The sequence below is a fragment of the Balaenoptera acutorostrata genome, chromosome 3 (genome assembly GCF_949987535.1).
Source record: "Balaenoptera acutorostrata chromosome 3, mBalAcu1.1, whole genome shotgun sequence".
NCBI lineage: Eukaryota > Metazoa > Chordata > Mammalia > Artiodactyla > Balaenopteridae > Balaenoptera > Balaenoptera acutorostrata.
Window position 1 is genome coordinate 123,531,501 of NC_080066.1, and position 18,542 is coordinate 123,550,042.

At 34.6% G+C, this 18,542-nt stretch overlaps 1 pseudogene; it reads right to left on the reverse strand.

The window, feature by feature from the left end:
• Positions 1 to 1,707: 1,707 nt before the first annotated feature.
• On the reverse strand, positions 1,708 to 6,150 carry LOC103006119 (U2 small nuclear ribonucleoprotein A'-like; annotated as a pseudogene).
• Between the last annotated feature and the right edge of the window lie 12,392 nt (positions 6,151 to 18,542).

Here is an 18,542-nt window from a genome sequence, read left to right on the forward strand (position 1 = left end):
ACATCTTGACAATATTGTTTTTCTATCCATGAACATGAATGTATCTCCATTTATTAGTTCTTCTTTGATTTTATTCATCACACTTTTATAGTTTTATTCATCTAGATCTTATAATATTTTGTTATACCTAAGTATTTCATTTGGGGTATAATATAATAATAGTATAACATAATAATTAATCTTATAACATGATAATATAAATGGTATTGTGTGTTTACTTTCAAATTCCACTCTTTTCATTGCTGGTACACAGGAAAGCAACTGATTTTTGTATATTAACCTTACATCCTGCAACCTGCTGTAATTGCTTTTTAGTTCCAGGAACTTTTTATTGATTCTTTCAGATTTTCTTTATAGACTGTCATATCATCTGAGAACAAAAACAGCTTTAGATTCCCCTTCACAATCTGTTTACCTTTTATTTTCTTTTCCAGCTTTATTGCATTAGCAAGGACTTGTAGCACAATGTTGAATAAGAGTGATGAGAGGGTACGTTCTTGTCTTGTACCTGATCTTAGTGGAAAAGCTTTGAATGTCTCACCTTTGAGTATAATGTTAGTTGTAGGCCTTTTGTAGATAGCATTTAACATGTTGAGAAAGTTCCTCTCTATTCCTAGTTTACTAAAAGTTTGTGTCATGATTGGGTATTGTATCTTGTCAAATACTTTTTTGTCATCTATTGATATGATCATGTGATTTTTCTTTTTCACCCTGTTGATGTGATGGATTACATAAATTGATTTTCAAATATTGAATCAGCCTTGCAGTATAATAAATCCCATTTGATTGTGGTGTACAACTATTTTTATACATTTTTGGATTTGAATTGCTAATATTTTGTTTCATATTTTTGCACCTATGTTCATGAGATATATTGGTCTGTAGTTTGCTTTTCTTGTAACTGTTTTTGGTACTACATAGTACCAAATGCTGACCTCATAGAATGAATTAAAAAGTTTTCCCTCTGCTTCTATACTTTGAAAGAGACTATAGAGAATTTGTACCATTTCCTCCTTAAATGTTTAGTTGAATTCACCAGTGAACCCATTTGGACTTTGTGCTTTCTGTTTTGGAAAATAATTAATTCAATTTGTTAAAAGATACAGGCCTATTCAGATCATCTATTTCTTTTTGTGTTAATTTTTTCATATCATATCTTCCAAAGAATTGGTCCATTTTATCTATGCTATTAAATTATAGGCATAGAGTTTTTCATAGTATTCCTTTATTAGCTTTTTAAATTCCATGGGATCTGTAGTGGTATTCCCTTTTTTATTTCTGATACTAACATTTTTCATCCTCTTTCTTTTTTTTTTTTAATTAACTTAGCTAGATGTTTATTGTTTCTATTGATCTTTACAAAGAACGAACCAGCTTTTGGTTTCACTGATTTTTTTTTTCTGCTGATTTACTCTTACCAGTTTGATGATTTCTGCTGTGTTATTATATATTTTCTTCTGCTTACTCTTTTTATATTCTTTTTGGCAGCACAGTGAATGTCCCTTATTTTTACTATTTGTAGAAAACTGGCATTTAGATTTCAAAGTTTATATTACAAAGTTACCAGCAGCAGTTTTAGACATTTCAACAGTGCTTTTGAACTCCACTTTGTTGACATAAGCAAGGCTATTATTCCATATTCAAAAAGCAGGACTTGTCCCAGGTGGACATATTATATATCCTGTAGATATTCAGAGGCCACACTGCTCAGGACCCATGTGTGACTATGTCTTCTTCCCTTTCCTCTTCACCATCAATCATCAGTGGGGCCTGATTGATCTGCATTCTCTGCCAGGTATCAGACAATAGAAAACCCTTCAGGCGCTCCACTTCAGCGAGGGTTGATGCACTAGCATTCTTGACTGCTTCTACATCCCCTGCAAGTGGCCCGCCTTTCTTTTTGTCACTTGGCAAACCATAACCTGGATTGAAAGCTTTGCTTCTCATGGAAATATCCTTTGCAAGTTGTGCCCCTTGTCTGCCCTTGAACGTTTTCTCTGCTTCCCGGCACTCTTTAAGTTCCACCTTCTGGAAATCCAATACTGACTTGTTGAACTTTATAAATTACATACAGTCTGTTATACTACTTCTTTGTTAGAAGATTTCTTAAAGTACTTAGAGAAGTCAGTTATTTGAGAGATGTCAAAGAGTCCAGATCATCCAGTTCCACAAGATTATTGCTGGTGAGAATAAGTTCTGTCAGACAGGGCAGAGCCTGACCAAGTCCATCACCTATATGGCATATTCTATTGTTGTTCACTAATAATTTTTTCAGTCTTCTGACTAAAGAAAAACCACCTAGTTTCCTGATTACATTGCCAGAAAAATCAATAGCATCAAACTGGTCTAAGGTAGCACCTAGATTTTCAATGACAGGAATTTTATACTCCTGGAGGTCCAGCTTATGGCTCTGCATGGCTTTGGTGTACTGCACTGCCTGCTAGATCATCTCCATCATCAGCTTTACTCTCCTCCTCCAGTGATGTTGTGCGTCCACTGTCACACACCAGACATTCTCTTTGCTTACTTTGGAGTTAATATGGTTTTTTTTTTTTGCTAGTTTCCTAAGGTGGAAACTTAAATTATTAATATGGATCTTCTTTTCTAATATATGCATTCAATGCTATACATTTCACTCTAAGCATTGCTTTCACTGCATCCCAAAAGTTTTAATTAGTTGTATTTTTTTATTTTTATTCATTTCAAAATATTTTAAAATTTCTTTTGAGATTTCTTTTTTGTCCCATATGTTACATAGAAGTGTGGTGTTTAATCTCTACATATTTGGAGATTTTCCAGATGTCTTTCTTGTTATTGATGTCTAATTTAATTCTATCGTGCTCTAATTGAAATTCCATGATTTCTATTCTTTCAGATTTGTTAAGATGTGTTTCATGAATGTGACCTATTGTGGTGAACGCTCCATGTGAATCTGACAAAAATGTTAATTTTGCTTTTGTTGGATAAAGAGGTTTATAGAAGTCAATTATGTCCAGTTGGCTGAAAGTGTTGTTGAGTTCAACTATGTCCTTATTGATTTCAGCCTCATGTATAGTAGATTAATATATTACTCCTTGCATTTCTATCAGTTTTTGCCTCAGGTAGTTTGATAATCTGTTGTTAAGTGCACACACATCAAGAAATGTCTTCTTGGAGAACTGGTCCCTTTGTCATTATGTAATGCCCTTTTTTATCCCAGATAATTTTTCTTACTTTAAAGTCTGGTCTGTCTGAAATTAACATAATTAACATTCTTCTTTGTTTTGATTATTGTTAGCATAGTATATTTTTCTCCATCCACTTACATTGTCTTTATACATATATATATATACACACATGTCTTTATATATAAAGTGCATTTCAACTTATAGTTGGGGCATGTTTTTTGACCCACTCTAAGAATCTGTTTTTAATTTAGACTTAATTTAGACTATTGACATTCAAAGTGAGTATTGATGTAGTTAGATTGATATCTACTCTATGCATTATTTTTGCCTGTGATCTTTGTTTCTATTTTTGTCTTCCAGTCTTTTTGTTTTTTTATGGTTTAAATTGGGCATTTTATATTATTTTATTTTCTCCCCTTTCTTAGCACATTAGTTACACTTTTTTTTTTTTTTACTTTTTTAAATGTTTGCCCTAGAATTTGCAACATACATTTATAGCTAATCCAAGTCTCTAATAATACTAAATCCCTAAATCCCTTCACAGGTAGTATGAATACCTTATAACAACCAAATAATCCTAGTTTCTGCCTTCTGCCCCTTGTATAATTTCTGACATTTATTTCACTTATATATAAGCATATATGAGCATACACACACACACACACACACACACCTATGTAATTGAATGTGTTACTGCTGTTATTTTGGTGAACAAACTTATATCAATTAAGAAAAAGAAGAGGTTTTATTTCACCTTCTCTTTTTCCTTCATGCATGCTCATCCTTTCTTTATGTAGATCGGATTTTGTGACCTATATTATTCCCCTATTTTAAGAATTTCTTTTAACATTTTTTGCAAGGCAGGTCTAGTGGCAACACATTCTCTCAATTTTTGAGAAAGCCTTTATTTTTCCTTCACTTTTTAAAAATGAGGTATAATTGTCATATAACATTACATTAGTTTCAGGTGTACAACATGATTTGATATTTGTATATATTGCAAAAATAATCATCACAATAAGTCTAGTTCATCCATCACAATACATAGCTACATTTTTTTTCTTGTAATAAGAACTTTTAAGATCTACTTTCCTAGCAACTTTCAGATATGCAATACAGGATGATTAGTTATACTTTCCATGCTGTGCATTACATCCCCAAGACTTACTCATTTTATAATTGGAAGTTTGTACCTTTTGACCACTTTACCCATTTTTTCCATCCCCTATCCCCCACTGCTGGCAACAACTAATCTGTCTTCTGTTCTATGAGCTCTTTTTTTTTTTTTTTTTAGATTCCACATATAAGTGAGATCATACCACATTATTTGTCTTTCTCTGACCAATTTCACTTAGCATAATGACTACAGGGTTTTTCATGTTGTCACAGTTGGTAGGATTGCCTCATTTCTTTTGTATGGCTGAATTTTATATGTCACAATTTTTTATCCAGTAATCCATAGGTGGACACTTTTAGATTGTTTCTATGTTTTGGCTATTATAAATAATGCTGCTATGAATATGGGGGTACATGTATCATTTTGAGATAGTGTTTTCATTTCCTTTGAATATATTCCCAGAAATAAAATTGCTGGATCATATAGTAAGTAGTTCTATATTTAATTTTTTGAGGCTACTCCATGCTGTTTTCCATAGTGGCTGTACCAATTTATAATTTTACCAACAGTGTACAAGGGTTCTTTCTTTCCACATCCACACCAGCATTTGCTATCTCTTGTCTTTTTAATGATGGCCATTTTAATGGGTATGAATGATATCTCTTTGTGGTTTTAATTTGCATTTCCCTAATGATTAGTGATTGAGTATATTTTCAGATACCTGTTAAGCTTTTGGGTATTCTTCTTTGGAGAAATGTCTATTCAGGTCCTTTGCCCAAGTTTTTTTTTAATTGGGTTAATGGTTTCTTTGCTCTTGAGATGAAGGAATACTAAAGTATATATACATATAAAATATGTATACATATATAAGTATATGATAATATAAAATATTTTAATAGGTTATATAAATAAATAGTATAAATATAAAGTATATATTTTGAGTAATTAACCCCTTTTGAGATACATGGTTGGAAATATTTTTTCCCACTCCATACGTTGTGCTTTTCATTTTGTTGATGGTTTCTTTTCTGTTCAGAAACTTTTTAGTTTGTAGTCCCACTTGTTTGTTTTTGATTTAGTTGCTTGTGCTTTAGGTGTCATACCCCCCAAAAAATCACTATTAAGACCCATGTCAAGGAGTTTATTCCCACTTTTTTCTTCTAGGAGTTGCATGATTTCAGGTCTTACATTTAAGTCTTTAATACATTTTGAGTTCAACTTTGTGAGTGATATAAATTATGGGTCAATTTCATTCTTTTACATGTGAATATCCATTATCCCAACTCCATTTATTGAAGAGACTGTGTTTTCTCCATTGAGTATTTTTGGCTCCCTTGTCAAATATGAGTTGACTGTATACGCATGGGTTTATTTCTGGACCCTTGATTCTGTTCCATTTGTCTATTTGTCTATTTTCATGCCAGTACCATACTGTTTTGATGACTCTACCTTTATAGTGTAGCTAGAAATCAGGAAGTGTAATGACTTTGCTCTGGGGGTCTTAGACTTTGCTTGCCCTTCTCTCATTGAGTGCCAGTGGAACATTTTCTAGGAGTTATCTCCAGTCCTCTGGTCAGATGAGACTGGAAGACACTATCCACCGTGGGTGGGGCTGTGATTCAGCTCTTTGATAAGACATAGGCAAACTGGGCTCTAGGGTTCGTAAAATTCTTTGCTTGAGGATCTATATCAGGCAGATCTGCACCCTGCTGAGTTCCCTGGTTGGAGTGCACCCCAATGTGGTTCTGCAGATGAGCAAAGCTGCTGGTTGAGATTACTACTTGGACGCTGCAGGTATGAACTCAATACGCCAAGATCTGGGTGCTGGTTGTTGCAAGCCACTCCCCTCTGCTTTCTCACAGTCATATTCCAAGTGCTTGAGTCCCACAGATTCCCCTGCAATCCCTGCAGTGCCAGATCAGAGTAGGGAGTCCCACAAAGCCATTCACAATGCTGGGTTAGGGGGCTGGTTGTCCCCTTAGGTTCTCTTTTCCCATTAGAAACTGGAGGCTCAGGAGAGACCTCTCTCTGTGGTACTGTGCTTGCCTGAGGGAGGGGCAATTCAGTCAATAAGAAGCCATATCTCTTACCCTTCTAATGCACTCTGTCTTGGTCTCTGAGGTGCTGGGGGTTGCATCAGACTCATCCCTGTGTTCTAGAATGTTCTCAGTGGTTTCTTGTTCTTGAATAGTTGTTAGTTGTTCTTGTGATGGGGAGGAAGTCAGGAACAACCTATGTTTTTATCTTTATTTCTGATGTTACTCCTCAGAAATCCCTTTTTAAGTAAACCACAACCAACATCCTCACCTGTTGTAGGGAAAAATGCAACTCCTTCCCAATGCAGCCCTCTCTCTCTTCTGTTATTGCATATAGGCAGCTTCAGCAAGCTTTAGGCATTTGGCTTCTAATTTAAGGTGGATAAAATTTCCTCTCTTCCTCACACTCCAGAAGGTCTGTGGCAAGTTTTTGGAATAAACTTTTAGTGATACCTCCCCTTCACCCAGTTTTCCATTAAGGAAAATTGTCCCTCCCTTTTATAAGTCTGAAGATATTTTCATCAACCATATTTATAAATCATGGTCTGTGATATTTTTTAAGGTAAATCTTATTGTATGGACTTCAAGGACAATACAAAAGGAAGGGAGAAGGGGAAGTAGCTTAGAGCAACCTAGAAGATTTTTGTTACTTAAAGTGAAACTTGAGTAAAATTTGTAATTTTTCTAATACTACAAAACAAAACCTACAACTTAAATATTACATCATTCACTTGTATGCAGACATGTAACAAAAGAAATTACACTTTATTTTTGGACTCTTTCTGAGTAATTGCTTTTGGGCTAGTAGTGTTGAAGAAGTAAATTAAATCATTGCCTGAAGTCACATGTGTCAGTTTGGTTGCATGATCTTATAGCCTTTTATTCAAACTTGGGTATGTTTCATGGTGAACAGAAACACAAACCGCATGTGAAGTCTAACAAGTGTAAAGTGGACTGTCCCTGACAAAGTAGCTATATGGTTACTCACGTTAGGAAACTTAGCCACAAGGAAACTTGAATCCATACTGACTTAAACTCTAAAGAAGTATAATATTTAATAGATATCTCAACTCCAAACAGAATTTTCCATATTCTGCTTTCTGGTGCTGGTCTAAAACTCTGAACATCACATTTCTGATTTGCCAACTTGTTCCCTGTTAGTCTCTGTTAATAGTAAGAACTAGAGGGAGACAGGAAAGCTAAAGGAAAAAGAAGGGACTTGTTCCCTCTATTCTGAAGAGTGCTCTTGCTCCTTTCCTGTTTCTGTCAGTAATACTTCACTCCAGCAGTAGCAGGTCATTGTAGTAACTGTAGTTAGTTTCAGTTTGCAGTTTTTCTAACACATGCAGAACTATATTCATCCTACTCCTCCTGAGACACTAGCACAAACTGAGTAGTACACTCTCCTTCAAAGTCTGGATCTTAGTACAGAGGGACCCCTCTTTCATGCTCAAAGACACAAGCAACCATTGTGGAGCAGCACTTTCTCAGATGTCTGGATTCCAGCTCCATGGGGCTTGTTATGTGTCTCCTCAAAAGTCATATGTTGAATCCCTAACCCCCAGTGTGGCTGTACTGGGAGCTGGAGCTTCTAAAGAAGTAATGAAGGATAAATGAGATGATAAAGGGGAGGGGGTCCATGATCTGATAGAATTAGAGTCCTCGTAAGAAGAGACACCAGGGAGATCAGTCCCTCTCTTTTTTCCATGGACACATTCCATGGAAAGGCAATGTGAACATATTATAGAAGGCAGACATCTGCAAGACAAGGGGAAACTCTCACCAGAACCAATTAGGTAGGCACCCTGATCTCAGACTTTTAGCTTCTAGAACTATAAGAAAACAAATTCCTGGTGTTTAAGCCATGCAGTCTGTGGCATTTTGTTATGGTAGCCCATAGCCCAGACAGACTAATACAAGGCTCTTCCCCCAGCATGCTAAATTTTAATAATTTCAACCTGCTTCCTTTTGTGGCCTCAGCTCTATATGTGGCAGCTGCCTCATCATGTGTCATTTCTGTGATACCATAGAAACCATTTTTTTTTCCTTCTGGTTTTTCAGTGTCTAGCTAGGAGTTATTCATACTAAATTTTCTCTGATTAAGGGCTTCAGGTATGGTTTTACCACCTGACTGGCCTCTTAGACCACTGCACTTGAAAATACATTCAGAATTTTATTATTTGGATCTGGATTTAAACAAACCAGTATAAAAAAAGAAACACACTCATGAGATTATTAGAAAACTTTGAGTGCTGACAATATTTACTGACATTGATAAATATTAATTAGGTGCGATAATGATACGTTAAAATTTAGAGGTATATTTTGAAGTATTTATGGATGAATGATATGATGTACTTTGCTTTAAAATCATCTCATGGAGGCTAGGGATGTGGAATTGAAGAGGCAGAAATAAAACCGTACGTTGTTAATGATTGAAGCTGAGGGATGGGCTCATGGGAGTTCATCATTCTATTGTCCATACTCTTCTGTATTTTTCAAAATTTACATAATAAAAATTATGTTTTGTGAATGTAGTATATACGTATGCATAATTAAAATCTGAAGTACATGTATACATCCAAACTCTAATGACTCCTAGCCTGCTGACTGATCTCCCACCTTCTCTTGCCTCCATAGAGTTTCTTTTCAACATGGCAGTTAGAATGATGATTTTTAAATAGAAAGCCAAATAGTTCCCTTCTATTGAAAATCCTTTGCATTGTATTGAGAGTAGAAATAAAAGATCTTACACTGTCTCCTGGTGTTCTACATGGTCTAATCCCAATTCCTCACTTTCCTCAAGTCTTTTCCCTTTTCTCCTGCCTCTCTCCCCCAATTTCCTCCACTCCAGGCACATTAATCTCCTTTCTGTTTCTTGCACACACCTATACTACTCAATCTTCTTGGAAAACACTTCTCTAGATACCTGACTGGACTGCTGACCTCCTGCAGTTCTTGTGTGGCGAAAATATTTGATGTTAGACCACACAACTCTCTATCTCCTTTATTGATTTCTTTTTCCGTATTTTCCCATTACATTTAATAATACTATAATATGTTATAATAATGTGAATTCAAGTAGCATGACTAGAGTTTGACAACTGACTTTTGTCTGTTTTCTGTTTTTTTTAGTTTTTAAAATTTTTATTTATTTTTGGCTGCATTGGGTCTTCGCTGCTGCTTGTGGGCTTTCTCTAGTTGCAGCGAGCGGGGGCTACTCTGTTGCGGTGAGTGGGCTTCTCATTGCAGTGGCTTCTCTTTGTTGCAGAGCATGGGCTCTAGGTGCACAGGCTTCTGTAGTTGTGGCGCACAGGCTTAGTTGCTCCACGGCATGTGGAATCTTCCCAGACCAGGGCTTGAACCCGTGTCCCCTGCATTGGCAGGTGGATTCTCAACCACTGTGCCACCAGGGAAGCCCCATTTTCAAAGTAGAGGACTGATGAATAGGATAACCAGACCCACCTAGAAAACGACAGGCACCATGTCCTTGGAAATCTGTTGAGTCCCCATAGCCCTCAAACTCCTCTGTCCTAATCTCCTAGGATAGGGCTTTCAAAATAGGTTCCCCATCTTGAAGAGATTTAGAGATTTCTGGAATCACACCAGCTATTCTAGATATACTAGTCAATCTCAGGAAAGAATTAGAGTGAGTGTAGATTTGTATAGAGTCTTGGATTATGTTAGTTGTCTTGGTAAAAAATTATTAATAGTACCGCTTTTCATCCTTTCATTATAAAAATTTTTCATGCTTTAAGAATACATTATAAGGTAACCTCACTCAGAGTCTTCCCAATCAGTATTTAAACTGGAGTAGACAACTGCCACCTGATGATGTAACACTATAACCGGGACCCAGATGTATCTGAAGGATGCTGAAAACCTGCAGAACTATGTCTGTCAGAACTGCAGGTTACCTAGGCTCAAGCATTTCATTGTGTTACAATGATTTAACCATAAATGCTACCTGATTAAATACTACGTACTGTGTCCATTGAGTAAAGAAATAATTTATTATGCTTAATATGTTTGGGGGAGCCATATATTTTAGTTAATTTTTGATTATTGTCTCTCTTCCTCCTCTATATAATAATCACTATGGAAAAAGAACTTCTTCTGTTTTATTCACTGTTGTGTCCCCAAAACCTGATAGAGTGCCTGGCACATTGAAGGTACTGGGAATAAATATTTGTCGGAAGTAATGGAGGTTCTGGAATTCGTTCCATACTTGCCATTTCTATAATTGATCTTGTCATTCTATGACACTGCTTACTAATAACATATATTTTAAAATTTTATTCATTTGAGATAAACAATAACCAAAAACCCAGTTTGCTGATTTCTCCCACCTCCCACTCCCCACCCCCCCTCTCGCATCCACCAATCTGTATCTATGACCTTTTTTTAAAATTTAGATTCCAACTGTATTTCACTTAGCATAATGCTTTTTTTCTAATATGCTTTTTTCCCCCCTGAAGATGGAAAAGTATTTTTCAAAAAGATAATGAAATTCTAGCGAGGCTACTTCTTGTGAAATTTAGTTCATTACTTCTTGTTTGTGAAGCATTTAAGTTTCCCAAAATCTCAATAGTGTGATAGTTTATGTCTTTATTCTATGATTGATTCACTTTTATAAGCTAAATAATAAGTACAAACTTGCAAAGAGAAACATATTAAAAGGGTACAGAATATCAATTTGTGAAGTTTGGGAATTTTTTTGAAAGTGTATTTGGATGTTATACAAAAGCTAGAAATATTGATATAAGAATTCAAATTAAATTGCGTTTTCCAAAAATGAAATACTATCAACTGAAACACTTCAATTCTGATATAAAACAAATGTGGATATTTTAAAGAAGTTTTTCAATTATTCTTATGTAAGATATCCAAATATTTAGTTGTGTAATGTAATCCATATTTGTACAATATGTTATATTGAACTTGAAAGAGCATAGTTAAGTAAGTAGGACCAATTATGAACCTGGAGGACTTTATGCTAAGTGAAATAAGCAAGTTACAGAAGGACAAATACTTCATAATTCCATTTATATGAGGTATCTAAAGTAGTCAGACTTAGAAGCAGAGGGGTTGAACTCAAGGGTTGGGGTAGGAGAAAACAGGGAGTCATGGTTCAATGGGTGTAAAGTTTCAGTCTCAGTTATCGTGATGAATAAATTCTAGAGATCTGCTGTACAACCTTTTGCATGTATTTAACAATACTGTATTATGTTCTTAAAGATCTATTAAGAGGGTTCTTACCATATACAATATAAAAGAGACACAAGGAAATTTTGGAAATGATTGCTACGTCTATTACCTTGATTGTGATGATGATATCGCAGGAGTTTGCATATATCTAAACTCATCAAATTGTACACATTAAATATATGCTGTACTTCTTTGTATATCAAGTATACCTCAATAAAACTACTTTAAAAAATAGTTTCGGGCTTCCCTGGTGGCGCAGTGGTTGGGAGTCTGCCTGCCAATGCAGGGGACACGGGTTCGGGCCCTGGTCTGGGAGGATCCCACATGCCGCGGAGCGACTAGGCCCGTGAGCCACAGTTGCTGAGCCTGCGCGTCTGGAGCCTGTGCTCCGCAACGGGAGAGGCCGCGATGGTGGGAGGCCCGCGCACCACGGTGAAGAGTGGCCCCCACTTGCCGCGACTGGAGAAAGCCCTCGCACAGAAACGAAGACCCAACACAGCCATAAGTAAATAAATAAATAAATAAAATTAAAAAAAAAAAAAATAGTTTCTCCTCTTCTGTAAGACGTACAAAACTAGAGCAGAACAAGTAAGAACCAGACCAGACCTTTTGATTCCTGGTGAAGGTTGAATAAAAATGCCTTAACTCTATACATTTCCTCTCTTTCCATTTTAGAATTAAATATTGTAGTTTGGGAATGAACATAAGTGTGAGGCTCAAAAAACCTTAGACCTCAGACTTCATCTTTTACTTTTGTGCACCTGTAAAATTCACTCATCTCGACCCTTGTTTCTTCATCTCTTTAATGAGAAGGCAGACTAAATTTCCTCTGTCACTTGCTGAACTAAAATCCAATGATTAAACCAATGATTAGGTGAAAAAATTTGGATTTAAGCTTATGAATTATTTATGTTGAATATAGTTGTTATTTTATTTCTATCTACTTTTAAGAAGATATATGTCAATACAAACAGTGAATTGATACAACTGAACGCACATCACTGGCTGATAATGTTACCTCTATGAGGGCAGCTAGAACAAAGATATTCGTTCATGAAAGTGTTCTTGAACTCTCTTTTGATCTAAATTCCCGTAAAAATAAACTTTCAGTTTTTTCAATAGTTTGTGCTATAATTTTCAGAACCCCTAAGCCACCTGCCTTTAGTTTACCTCAACACTTGTAGTCTTAAAATGTTCTTCTGCATTTTTAGGTGAAATGTACAGAATAAAATGTATTGATTTTTATTACTTACTGATGTATTGATTTTTGCGGTATAAAGCCTTTTCCACTGCACAGCCTACCCACAACCCTAATATGAATATCACCCATCATTTTTATCCTGCAACCTTAGAGTTACAGCTCTACTCTGAGATACATTAAGAAGTGAGTGAAGTGGGAAGGGGGGGAAGCAAACAATCTGTACACTGTGGTACTTTATCAATCTGTCTTACTCTCAGCCTCACAAATCATTGAGGAAAAAAAAGCAACTAGATGGAAAATTATCTTCGCACCATTAATTCCACAGTCTTAAATATATCTGTTCTTATAATCTGCTTCTTTACTCTAGTTATTGAAATCTCTCTTCTGCTAACAAAGGCCAGTTCCGCTGGTTCTCCCCACTGTCCTCTCTCTTCTTTAAGAACTTCATTCCTTTGTTTATCTCTCTCTCAGGGATCAGCAATCTGTCTTTCATAATCTAAATCTGCCCATTTTTCAGTTTCAAGTAATTGTACCTTTCTGTATCTATTGGTTCAGAATAAGAGTTTGAATTTTTCTTTCATGATTTTTCACATTGGTGGTCTGTTGTTCCCAACTAAGTGAGTGAGACACAAAGGGAGGCTATGCATCTGCCATTCATGTTAGGATTATCTGTAAACTGAATCCTCATAGGGATGCTGGTTTGATAGCTTTTGCAACTGAGGTTTAGAAAATATTGCAACACACTTCAGTGTTCCCTGTCTCTGGAGCTGCTATAAAAAGATTAAATGCCTAACCTGAGCTGTGAATGCCTTTTCTCGAGCGTCGAGGGAATATATGCCAGGTAGTTGTTGTAGCCAGTGCTAATGATATTTGAATGTATTGCTTTGAGACTTAGCAAAATAATACAGTTTTTACTCCTCCCTTTAAGATGGCTGCAGTAGTGTCTGAACCAAAGCCTACAGACTACTGACTGGCATATCAAACTTCTTCAGTACGTCTGTCAGACTACATGCACTGCTTCCCTAACTCTATACAAATATTGAGTATATCCAAAAAAATAAACATGGAGTTAAGTATGAAATACAGCCATAAGAATAAAAGGAATTAAAAAAAAGTGTAAATTTTCCATTTGGAAAATTCAACCTAGGAAACTTTCCTGGTAGGCACAAATTTGAGATTATAATTTTTCAAAATTTAGTTTTATTGTTGTTGATGTCATTTCTTCATATTTGTTTTGTTTGCAATTTATTATGATATATTTAAAATACATATAAAATTATAGAATGATAATGAACCTCCTTGTAAATAAGAAGTTTCATCAATTACCAACTCTTGGCCAATCTTTTGTACTCTCTACCCCCTCCCACTCTAACTCCTCAACTGAATTACTTTGGAAAATGCAAGCATCACATGATTTCAACCTGAATTATTTTAGAATGCTCTCCAAAAGTTAAAAAAAAAAACCTTAAAAGTACGTAGTACCCTTTTCACTCTTTAAAAATTAACATCTCTTTACTATATTTAAATTTAGTTATCATTCTAATTACCCTGATTATCTAATGAATGTTTAATAGCTGATTTGTTCAAATTATGACCCAAATTCCACACACGGCATTTATTTAATGTCTCTTAAGTTTTAATCTCCTTTTTCTTGATAAATATATAATGAATTGTTACAAAGTAAACAACTATCACCAAACAAATAGAATATCAACTGGACACCAGAATCATCCTTTTAAGTCTTACTCTAAAAAGTAACAACTGTTTTGATTTCTACCACAGTAGATAAGTTGTGCACATGTAAACAATTTCTGTAAGGTATATTTCAGGAGGAGAACTGCTGGGTAATAGCATATGTATGTATTAAAGTTTAATATATATTGCCAAGCAATTTTTCCAAAGTGGTTGTAACAAATTGTACTGCCAGCAGCAGTATACTAAAAATTGTTTCTCCATAGTCTCAACAATACTTGGTTTTTACCACTCTTTAAAATTTTTTGCCATTCTAGTGGGTAAGTAGGGGTGTCTCACTGTGGTTTAATTTATATTTCTCTAATCACTAATGATCACTAATAAAGTTAGCCATCTAGATATCCTCCTGGACTGTTAGTCTTTTGCACATTTGTTTATGTTGAGGCTTTTGTTGGCCATGTGTATTGCAAAAGGCTTCTCCTGTACTGTGGCTTATCTTTTCAACCTTGTCGGTGTCTTTTTTAACTAATAGAGAATTTTATAATTTAAGTAGTCCAATTTATTGATTTTTCTTCTTATTGCAAATAGATTTTGCATCATGTTTAAATGACATTTTCCCTCCTCAAGTTAATGAATGTATTCATCATTATCTTCTGGAAGATTTTGTGTTATCTTTCATAGTTAAAACATCATCTGGAATTAATTTTTTTTAATATGGCATAGGTAGGATTCAAGCTTCATTTTTTATCCAGCTGGATATCCAATTAAATCAGAACTAATTGAAAAAAATTTTGTCCCACTGCCCTGTAGCATCAGCTTATATACAAATCAGTTGACTACATATTTGTGTGTTTATTTCAGGATTCTACATTTTGTTTCATTAATCTTTCTGTCCCTCCTTTTATTATTACAACACTGTTTTACTTGCTGTAGTTTGATAATAGTACTAGATTTCTGATATGTGATTACTCCAACTTTGATTTTTCCATACTTGCCTTGGCTCTTTTGGCTCTTTACATTTCCATATATATGTTAGAATTATATTGTCAATTTTCACTAAAATAACCCAGAACATTATTAACAACATCTTGGTGGGATCACACTGAATCTGTATATTCATACAGAGAGAAGTGACAGCTTTACAATAGTGATTCTTTAAACCCATGGGCATGGCATATTCCCTACTTAGATTCAGATTTTCTTTAATCTCAACAATATCAAAAGTTTGTTTTTAGAGTTTTAGAACATGCTTCATCAATTATTGTTTATTATTCTAGCAAAGTATTTCATGAAAATCATGATGTTGAGCATCCTTCTTTTATGATTTCACAAAGATAGCTTTCAAATATTTCAGAAATAAAAGATATTTGCTCTAACGTCTTTGTAGACTTTTTTAAAGGAGACTGAATAATTTCCCTTATATTCCTGGTCAGATTAAAGCTTTTAAAATCATAAATGGAAAGTGTTTATCAAATAATTCTTAAGTAATCAGAAATAAAATAATCATGGGATAATCTTGATTGTTCTCCTTTATTCTGTTAATTCTATATATTATTACAATGCATTTTAAAATATTAAATAAATTGAGCCTTCCTAGATAAAATGTAACTGAATCAAGATGTGTTATGCATTTGATGTATTGCTGGATTCAGTTTGCTTATATTGGGCTTAGGATACTTTTTATTTTTATTTATGATCAAGAGATAGAGAAACTTGTTACAGTCTTTGTTATATTGTTTTCCAATTGCCATTTTCAGGATTTAAGATCAAATTTATACTGATCTAATAAATTAATTGGGAGTGTTCTTTCATTTTCTGTTCTCTATTCTTTGAAGAATTCACTAGTAAATTATGATTCACATAATAAGTCATAATAAAACCCATACTTTTCTACACACTTTTATTACATAAATGGCCCTTCAGGTTTTAAATTTGTCTCATGTCAGTTTGGCAAGTAGAATTTTACCAAAGTTGTTAAATCAGCATACAATTGTTTAAAAGATATTCTTCTTATCAATGTAATTTCTTTGGAATCTAGAGTGATATCCCTTTTTTTAACTCATCACATGGCCATTTGTTCCTTTTTTTATTAGTAACCAGTATTCACAAAGCTTATTATAATATTTAAAAAAATACTTTTAAAGCTTTAGTTGTAACTAAAATGATTTTCTCTAACAGACATTTGCTTTCAATTTTATTAATTTCTTTTATTCTTATTTTCTTTGTTCTAATTTCTATATTTATAATGTATTAAGAGTTGTTTACCAGCTTATTGAGGTGCACATTTATTCCACTGAGTTCAGCCTTCTTTTCTAATACACAGGTTCCCCTCACTATTAGAAAGTAGAGCGTTCCCATGAAATATTTGGTAAGCTGAAAGGGCTTAAAGTGAAAAGTATCCCCTCTTTCTGAAAGTTTGCGTTATGCTCCTTGGCTATTAGGAAAGCTCCACATTAGTATCTGTTTTCGTAGAAAGAAATTCAAAGAGGATTTTCACTTTTATGAAAAAAGTTGTTACAATGTAGGTATTACATAAAAGCTAAGTAGGTTAAGGCAGACTTTAGGAAAGAAAGGGATACCTCTATTTCTTTAATGCTATAAATATCCCTGTGTGTATAGCTTTACCTGTACCCCATAAGTTTGAAGCAGCACATTTGATATGTCATTCACTTTAACAATTTTCTAATTTTAGTGTTGTCTTTTAATATTTAGGTTTTATCAACTGTAATTCCATTTTCATTTGTATCAAAAATATTGTGATTCCTCTTTTGTTTTTTCATCCATTGATGGTTTGGTAGAATGTTGTTTAATCTCCACATATCTGTGAATTTTCAGTTTTCCTTCTTGTAATTAATTTCTAGTTTCATAAAATTATGTTCAGAAAAGATACTTTATATACTTTATATGATTTAAGTATTCTTAAATTATTAAACCTTGTTTGATGGCCTAAAAGATGAGCTGTCTTGGAGAATGATCGATTTGCACTTGAGAAGAATGTATATTCTGCTACTGTTGGATGGGGTGTACTATAATGTTTATTAAGTCCATCTGGTCTAATGTACTGTTTAAGTCCAATGTTTCCTTATTGATTTCCTGTTTGGGGACCTATACAGTATTGAAAGTTTGATATTGAAGTCTCCTACCACTACTGTATACCTGTCTACTCCTTCCTTCAGGTTTGTTAATATTTGCTCTATATATTTGATTTTTCCTGTGTTGGGTACATACATATTTACAAATGTTATATTCTCTTGTTGGACTCACTACTTTATCATTATGTAATACCCTTCTTTGTCTCTTATTACAGTCTTTGACTCCAAATCTATTTTGAATGATACAGGTATAGCTGTCTCAGCTTTCTTTTGCTTTCCATCTGCTTGGAATATCTTTTCCATCCCTTCACTTTTAGTCCAGTGTGTCCTTAGAGCTGAAAGGAATCTTTTGTAGACAGTATATAATTGGTTCTTCTTTTTATATCCATCAGCCACTCTATGTATTTTTCTTTTTACCATCTTTATTGGAGTATAATTGCTTTGCAATGTTGTATTAGTTTCTGCTGTTTAACAAAGTGAATCAGCTATATGTATACATATATCCTCATATCTCCTCCCTCTTGAGCCTCCCTCCCACCCTCCCTATCCCATCCCTCTAGGTGGTCACAAAGCACAGAGCTGATTTCTCTGTGGTATGTGGCTGCTTCCCACTAGCTATATATTTTACATTTGGTAGTGTATATATGTCCATGACACTCTCTCACTTAGGCCCAGCTTACTCTTCCCCCTCCCCATGTCCTCAAGTCCATTCTCTATGTCTGCATCTTTATTCCTGTCCTGCCCCTAGGTTCTTCAGAACTTTTTTTTTTTTTAAGATTCCATATATATGTGTTACCATATGGTATTTGTTTTGTTCTTTCTGACTTACTTTCACTCTGTATGGCAAACTCTAGGTCCATCCACCTCAATACAAATAACTCAATTCCGTATCTTTTTATGGCTGAGACATATTCCATTGTATATATGTGCCACATCTTCTTTATCCAATCGTCTGTCGATGGACACTTAGGTTACTTCCGTGTCCTGATTATTGTAAATAGTGCTGCAATGAACATTGTGATACATGAC